Source organism: Bubalus bubalis, chromosome 1, assembly GCF_019923935.1.
Source record: "Bubalus bubalis isolate 160015118507 breed Murrah chromosome 1, NDDB_SH_1, whole genome shotgun sequence".
NCBI classification, from domain to species: domain Eukaryota; kingdom Metazoa; phylum Chordata; class Mammalia; order Artiodactyla; family Bovidae; genus Bubalus; species Bubalus bubalis.
This window is the reverse complement of record NC_059157.1, coordinates 201,078,242-201,084,096: the sequence shown is the minus strand read 5'-3', so window position 1 is coordinate 201,084,096 and position 5,855 is coordinate 201,078,242. Positions and strand designations below refer to the sequence as shown.

General features: G+C 41.9%; 1 long non-coding RNA gene across 1 annotated transcript; it reads left to right on the top strand.

The window, feature by feature from the left end:
* Window positions 1-4,069: 4,069 nt before the first annotated feature.
* LOC123466150 lies at window positions 4,070-5,618 on the top strand. Its single transcript, XR_006641392.1, has 3 exons — window positions 4,070-4,224; window positions 4,322-4,448; window positions 5,339-5,618. It is a non-coding gene; the product is annotated as an uncharacterized LOC123466150 (long non-coding RNA).
* The last annotated feature ends 237 nt before the right edge of the window (window positions 5,619-5,855 follow it).

The window sequence follows — 5,855 nt, the reverse complement described above, 5'->3', positions numbered from 1 at the left end:
ATTATCCCAGAGGTCTCTGAGACTGTCCTCAGTTCTTTTCCTTCTTTTTACTTTATTCTGCTCTTCAGAAGTTACTTCTACCAGTTTATCTTCCAGCTTACTGATTCATTCTTCTGCTTCAGATAATCTGCTATTGATTACTTCTAGAGTATTTTTAATTTCAGTAATTGTGTTGTTTGTCTCTATATGTTTATTCTTTCATGCTTCTAGGTCTTTATGAATTGATTCTTACATTTTCTCCATTCTGTTTTCAAGGTTTTTTTTTTTTTAATCATCTTTACTATCATTATTCTGAATTATTTTTCAGGTTTTTTTCAGGTTTGCCTATTTCCTCTTCATTTATTTGGACTTCTGTGTTTCTAGTTTGTTCCTTCATTTGTGTAGCATTTCACTGCCTCTTCTTTTTAGTCACACTGCCCCTGGGTTTCAGCTGTGGTTTTATTTCCACCTCTGCATCTGGGTCATCCACTGGGGTTTGCTCCTGAGGCTGCCCTGGAGGACTTGGGTTTGCCCCCGTGAGGGCCAGGTGTGGAGGCGGGGCAGCTGCTGGGGCCACGGGGGCTCTGGCAGCACCAGGGACTCAGGGGAGTTGGCGGCTGGGGCAGCGGGAAACACAGGGCTCTAGAAGGGCGTGGCCACAGTACTGGCCAACACGCTCCAGTGTTCTTTCCCGGAGAACCCCTCCCTGACAGAAGACTGGCAGGCCACAGGCCACGGGGTCGCAAAGAGTTGGACACGCCCGAAGGGACCCTCCGTGCCCAGACGCAGGACTTCTTTTGCCTGTGGCAGTTCTGCCCCTGTGAGGGTGGAGCGTGAAGCTGGCACAGCAGCTTGGCTTGTGGGGACCCTGGTGGCACCAAGTGTGCAGGGACATGGACTGCCTCCACTGCAGGGGTTATGTCCCTATCAGAGTCTTTTTTCCGAGCCTCTTGTAGCTGGTGATCAGAAGGCCTCTTTGGCCAGTCTTTCTCTGTAGCCTTCACCCTGGAACTGCTTCACAGCCCCTAAACTTCAGTTCCCAGCCACTGCCCCTTCTAGGGGACCTGTGTCCCTGTCCAGGGTATGTATGGCTGCAACAAGGACTGTCTGATTCTCCTTCTATTTAGGCTGCCACAGCTCAGCTGTTTCACTCTCAGCCTTAAATGTTTCTCCTCTGACTCAGACAATTGCCCCCATGTGGGGATCAGACCCCTGCTTCAGTTCCCCTACCTGCCAAGGGCAGGTCCAGTCCTACCAACTCTACTGTTTTTCCCCTAGCTCCTTCATCCTACCAAGTTTTGCGTGGTTCCTTATTTTCTTTTCCGCTGGTCAGGTCCCCCTGTCCGCTCTCAGCTGGTGTTCTGCATGCACTTCTGTGTCTGAGGGTGTGCTCCTGATGTATCCACAGAGAGAGAGAGAGAGAGGCACTCCACGTCCACCTAATCATCCACCATCTTGTTCTCTCTCTCAAATAGATGCTTTTGAACTGTGGTGTTGGAGAAGGCTCATGAGAGTCCCTTGGACTGCAAGGAGATCCAACCAGTACATCCTGAAGGCAATCAATCCTGAATACTTGTTGGAAGGACTGATGCTGAAGCTGAAACACCAGTACTTTGGCCACTTGATGGGAAGAACTGAGTGATTGGAAAAGACCCTGATGCTAGGAAAGATTGAATGTGGGAGGAGACAACAGAGGATGAGATAGTTGGATGGCATCACCGACTACATGGAAGTGAGTTTGAGCAAGCTCCAGGAGTTGGTGATGGACAGAGAGGCCTGGCATGCTGTAGTCCATGGGGTTACAGAGAGTCTGACATGACTGAGTGATTGAACTGAACTGAAACATATTCATAAAGGGAGCTGTTCCTACTTCTTAAACTATTTCAAGGCCATTTATACTAATAGTTAAAAAAATATACGGAAATGTTGTTCAAATAAAGTTAACAGGAGTGATGAGATAGAAAGTTTTTTCTTTCCAGTCTGACATATTTTGCAGATTTTTTATATCACTATTTTATGATAAAGTACAAATTACACTGAAAAATCAACATTAAAAATCAGAAGTCATGTAAAGGAAGGGACAATTTGGCAGGCAATAAATATGGTATATTCATCTGAGCATTATACTCTGTCTTAAGACAAGGCCAAACCAAGGCCCATTGATTGTAAACATCAGTCATTTGGGTGAGATCAAAATCTTGCCTAGAATTAAATTTCAAGGAAAAAATCTGTCACTTGATTTTATTGAAATAGCAAAGTATTAAGCATTGAAAATTCAAGTGTCACCTGAAGCTCATCTTCATCTAGTTTGTGATTTTGAACACAACATTTCCTACCTTTGGGATTCACATAGAGAAAAAGAAGAAAGAATAGCTTTGGATCTCCAAGTTTCCTTCCTGCTTAAATAATACAGTCCATGTTCAGGTAGACAGCTTCAAAATAAGCTTAGGAATCATCTTTCTCCACTTGAAAATCCAACCCTGGCAACGATCCTTGCTGCCCCTGAGAACTTGAAAGAAGAACCGTATCCTTTTGCTCATATACAGATAAAGACAATTCAGTCTTGCCTAGTGCATTAAAGATGTGAGAGTGACTCTTACACCCTCCTTCTCTTCCCTAGATTCTACCCTGATTTCCATTTTTAGACTTTCACAGAATAAAAAAGAAAAATAAATTTATACATATATATAAAGCTGGTCTTTTTCAAGTCTCCTGCTGCTCCTTTGTATGTTTTTAAACCCAATGTTTTAGCAGAAGATGAGAATAGATGCTCACTGCTGATGTAAATGGCAATGCCGTCATCACTCAGCTAACAGAAAATAGGAATAAAAGGGTATTGAGGAGGAAGGGAGGGGTGGAGCATTTCTAAGTGTTGGTGAAGTAGCTGCTTGAAAATTATAAGTTCCTGGTGGTCAGACATCACGCTGCTCACTTCTTTTTTCATCTCATGGTGCTGGGTTACCGATCTCTCTCTTTTCTGAGTTGTCGTCTCGTTACTCAAACTCTTTATTTGGAAACGTCTCGTAAAATATCAAGACAGGTCTTATTTTGATGTCTTGATTTCTTATAAAGTTTAGCTTTATTACCTTTCACGGTCTGGGCGCTTTGAGTTTTCTGCTAAATCAGAGATACCTTAGGAGCTACTGCTGTGCTTTGGATGCTTTCTATCTTTTGTGGTCCTTGGCTTGAACTTATGTGTTTTTGTTTGTTTGGTTGGTTTTAGATTTTCAATATAGATTTATGTCCTCTGACTAGAGAGTGTTATTTACTTCGTGTGGACTCACTTAAGGAGCTAAACTATGGCCTCCATGTTGCCAATTTCTTCATTCTACTACTTAATTAAAAATTCTTATGCTGCAAATTCAAGTGCATTTTTGTTACTTTTCCAACATCTACTTTCCCTTCCTGCTTTTTATAACTTAGTTATCATTTTCCCCAAAATTCAGGTGAAAAACTGGCCTTGTCCAAAAGACTTCTAACATTAATTCTTTCTCATGTTCGCTATCACTTTAAATTTCAAGATTTGGTTTTTTCCGTTGCTGTTACCCAGTTTTGGAATGTTTCTTCTGTAATTCCACTTTGGTTCTAAATAGACTGTAAGGAGCAAAGTGCAGCCATTTCCTTCCCATTGTGGAGTATGCGATGACTCGCGCGTTGTAGTAGCTCAATGAAGGTTCGTTTCTTCCTTTTGTGGCAGCCTCAAAGTTGCAGGCAGCCAAACATTTTAGAATTACATTACTGAAGCTATTTTTGGTGGCGAGCTTGGCACTTAGGGATCTTTGCCACTCTACTGTGTTCATTAGTTCAAAGTGGAGTGCTATAAAGTGACAATAAATTCAGGGCATTTTTAAATCATAGGATGGAAAAACTAGAGAAGATGGTAGAGATGGTACAAGTACTCTAGCAGAGGGAGAACAGCACACTAAGAAAGGCGGAGACTTGCCCAAGGTCAGATAAGCAACCCGAAAGAGGACACTGGAATCTAAATGGTCCCAGCAGAGTGTCCTTGTGACTTTTCCTTTGTATCTCTGCTCTTTCTTGGATCAATATATATATATATTATTTTTCCCAAACTGTTAAGGTGGTACCTTTGATGCTCCAGTCCTAATGTAGTGATGGAAGATTAACTTCCTCCTTTTCTTTTGAGTTCTAACTCTTCTGATAAAATATTCATGGCAGTTCTTCTTTTGTAGATCACCTTTAAAGCTCCTCAAGCTGGAGTATATGTGCCTCTGATGATTCATGGTATGTGGTAAAGTTATTTCTAAAGCCATAGGATAAACAAGGCACATCTTTCAGAAAGTATTTTCATATTAAAGTGCAACTTTTTTTTTTAATAAAGGGATTTTTTTAATTTTCAAAGTTGTGTCCGCTACTTTTGGCTCTTCTCCTGGGAATATGCATCCAGGCTGCCTTAAAGTTAGCAGAACTCAAGAAGAAAACTTGAAGCAGAGACTGTAACAAAACAAGTGAGTTGAAAAAACACCCACAATAGCAGTTTATAAAACTGTCTGTAATTATTGTAAAACTTGTGATTCAGCCTTGACTTTTTATCTGTCAGTCTTACTCTTTGGGTTCCTTACTGGTTAGCAAAGTACTGAGACAGTGTGTATCTGTTGCCTAATAAATGCAGAACATGTAAAGGATGACAAATAGTTATGGGGACTGTTTGTAGAGGCCGAGGGCATGCAGACTCTGCCTCAGGGAATGTGAAGGCTCAGATATGCCATAGTAGGGATCATGGGAATTGAGAAGGCACAGCACTTTGAGAATATTTTATATTCTAACAAATATTAGGAAAAAAACTTCCAGGCTACTTTGAGGAATAATTTCATTTTAAATTGCTGATCTGAGAGAAAATAGAGGGAAAGTTCAGTAAACTATCATGCACATCACATGATCTTTAATAAGAACAAAAAGTTCAGTAACTTCTAAATGCACGTTGAAAAATGAAAGTGAAGTCACTCAGTTGTGTCCAACTCTTTGTGACCCCATGAACTGTAGCCAACCAGGATCCTCCATCCATGGGATTTTCCAGGCAAGAGTACTGGAGTGGGTTGCTATTCTCTTCCCGAATTGAACCCGAATCTCCTGCATTACTGGCAGATTCTTTACCATCTGAGACACCAGGGAAGCTCAGAAGGTATTGCTTAGCTTAACGAAGTTCAGGTGACTCAGAGGCCCTGCACCTGATACAGACACTGGACTTGGCTTTTTTAAAAAACAGAACAGTGGAGTGTATGTGGTGGAGGCAAGAAACTCGTGTGTCGGGTCACACAGGGCATGGCTGTCCAGCTGACCACCGAGTCATCTGTCAGTTGTTTGCCAGTAAGCATATTTATCTGTGTTTTCCCAACAGGTGGTAAGGAACAACTGTATTTTCCTTGATGGTATCGAAAAACCGTAGTACTTAACTCCAACAGTTGTGAGGATGTCTCCTCTTAATTGTGTGAAGAATCGGTGTCCTGGTCCTTTCAGCTGATTTTCTTTTGGATGAGATCTGGCTTCCCCCACAGGACTTACACCGGTCTCAACTCTGCCCCTGACCACAGCAGCTCCTTAGCATTACTGCTCTCCTTCAGCAGCAGACAGATATGTCACCAGGACACCTCATTCAAACAAAGTCTGCCTTTGCAAAATTTAATATATTTTAACTTATTAAAAAAAATAATCAGTATCAATATCACAGCTGTGCTTGGTGCATGAAATGATTCAGAACAGAAATGATTCATAAAGTGACTCAGGAACCCTGGAGACTGTGGTTACCCCCACAGTGAGTGAGGGAGGGAGAGAATGAATGAACTCAAGCACGCCCTGACCAGGCTTTGCTCCACGTGCTGTTTCTGAAGTGTTGTCCAGAAGTGTAGCTTTATTTG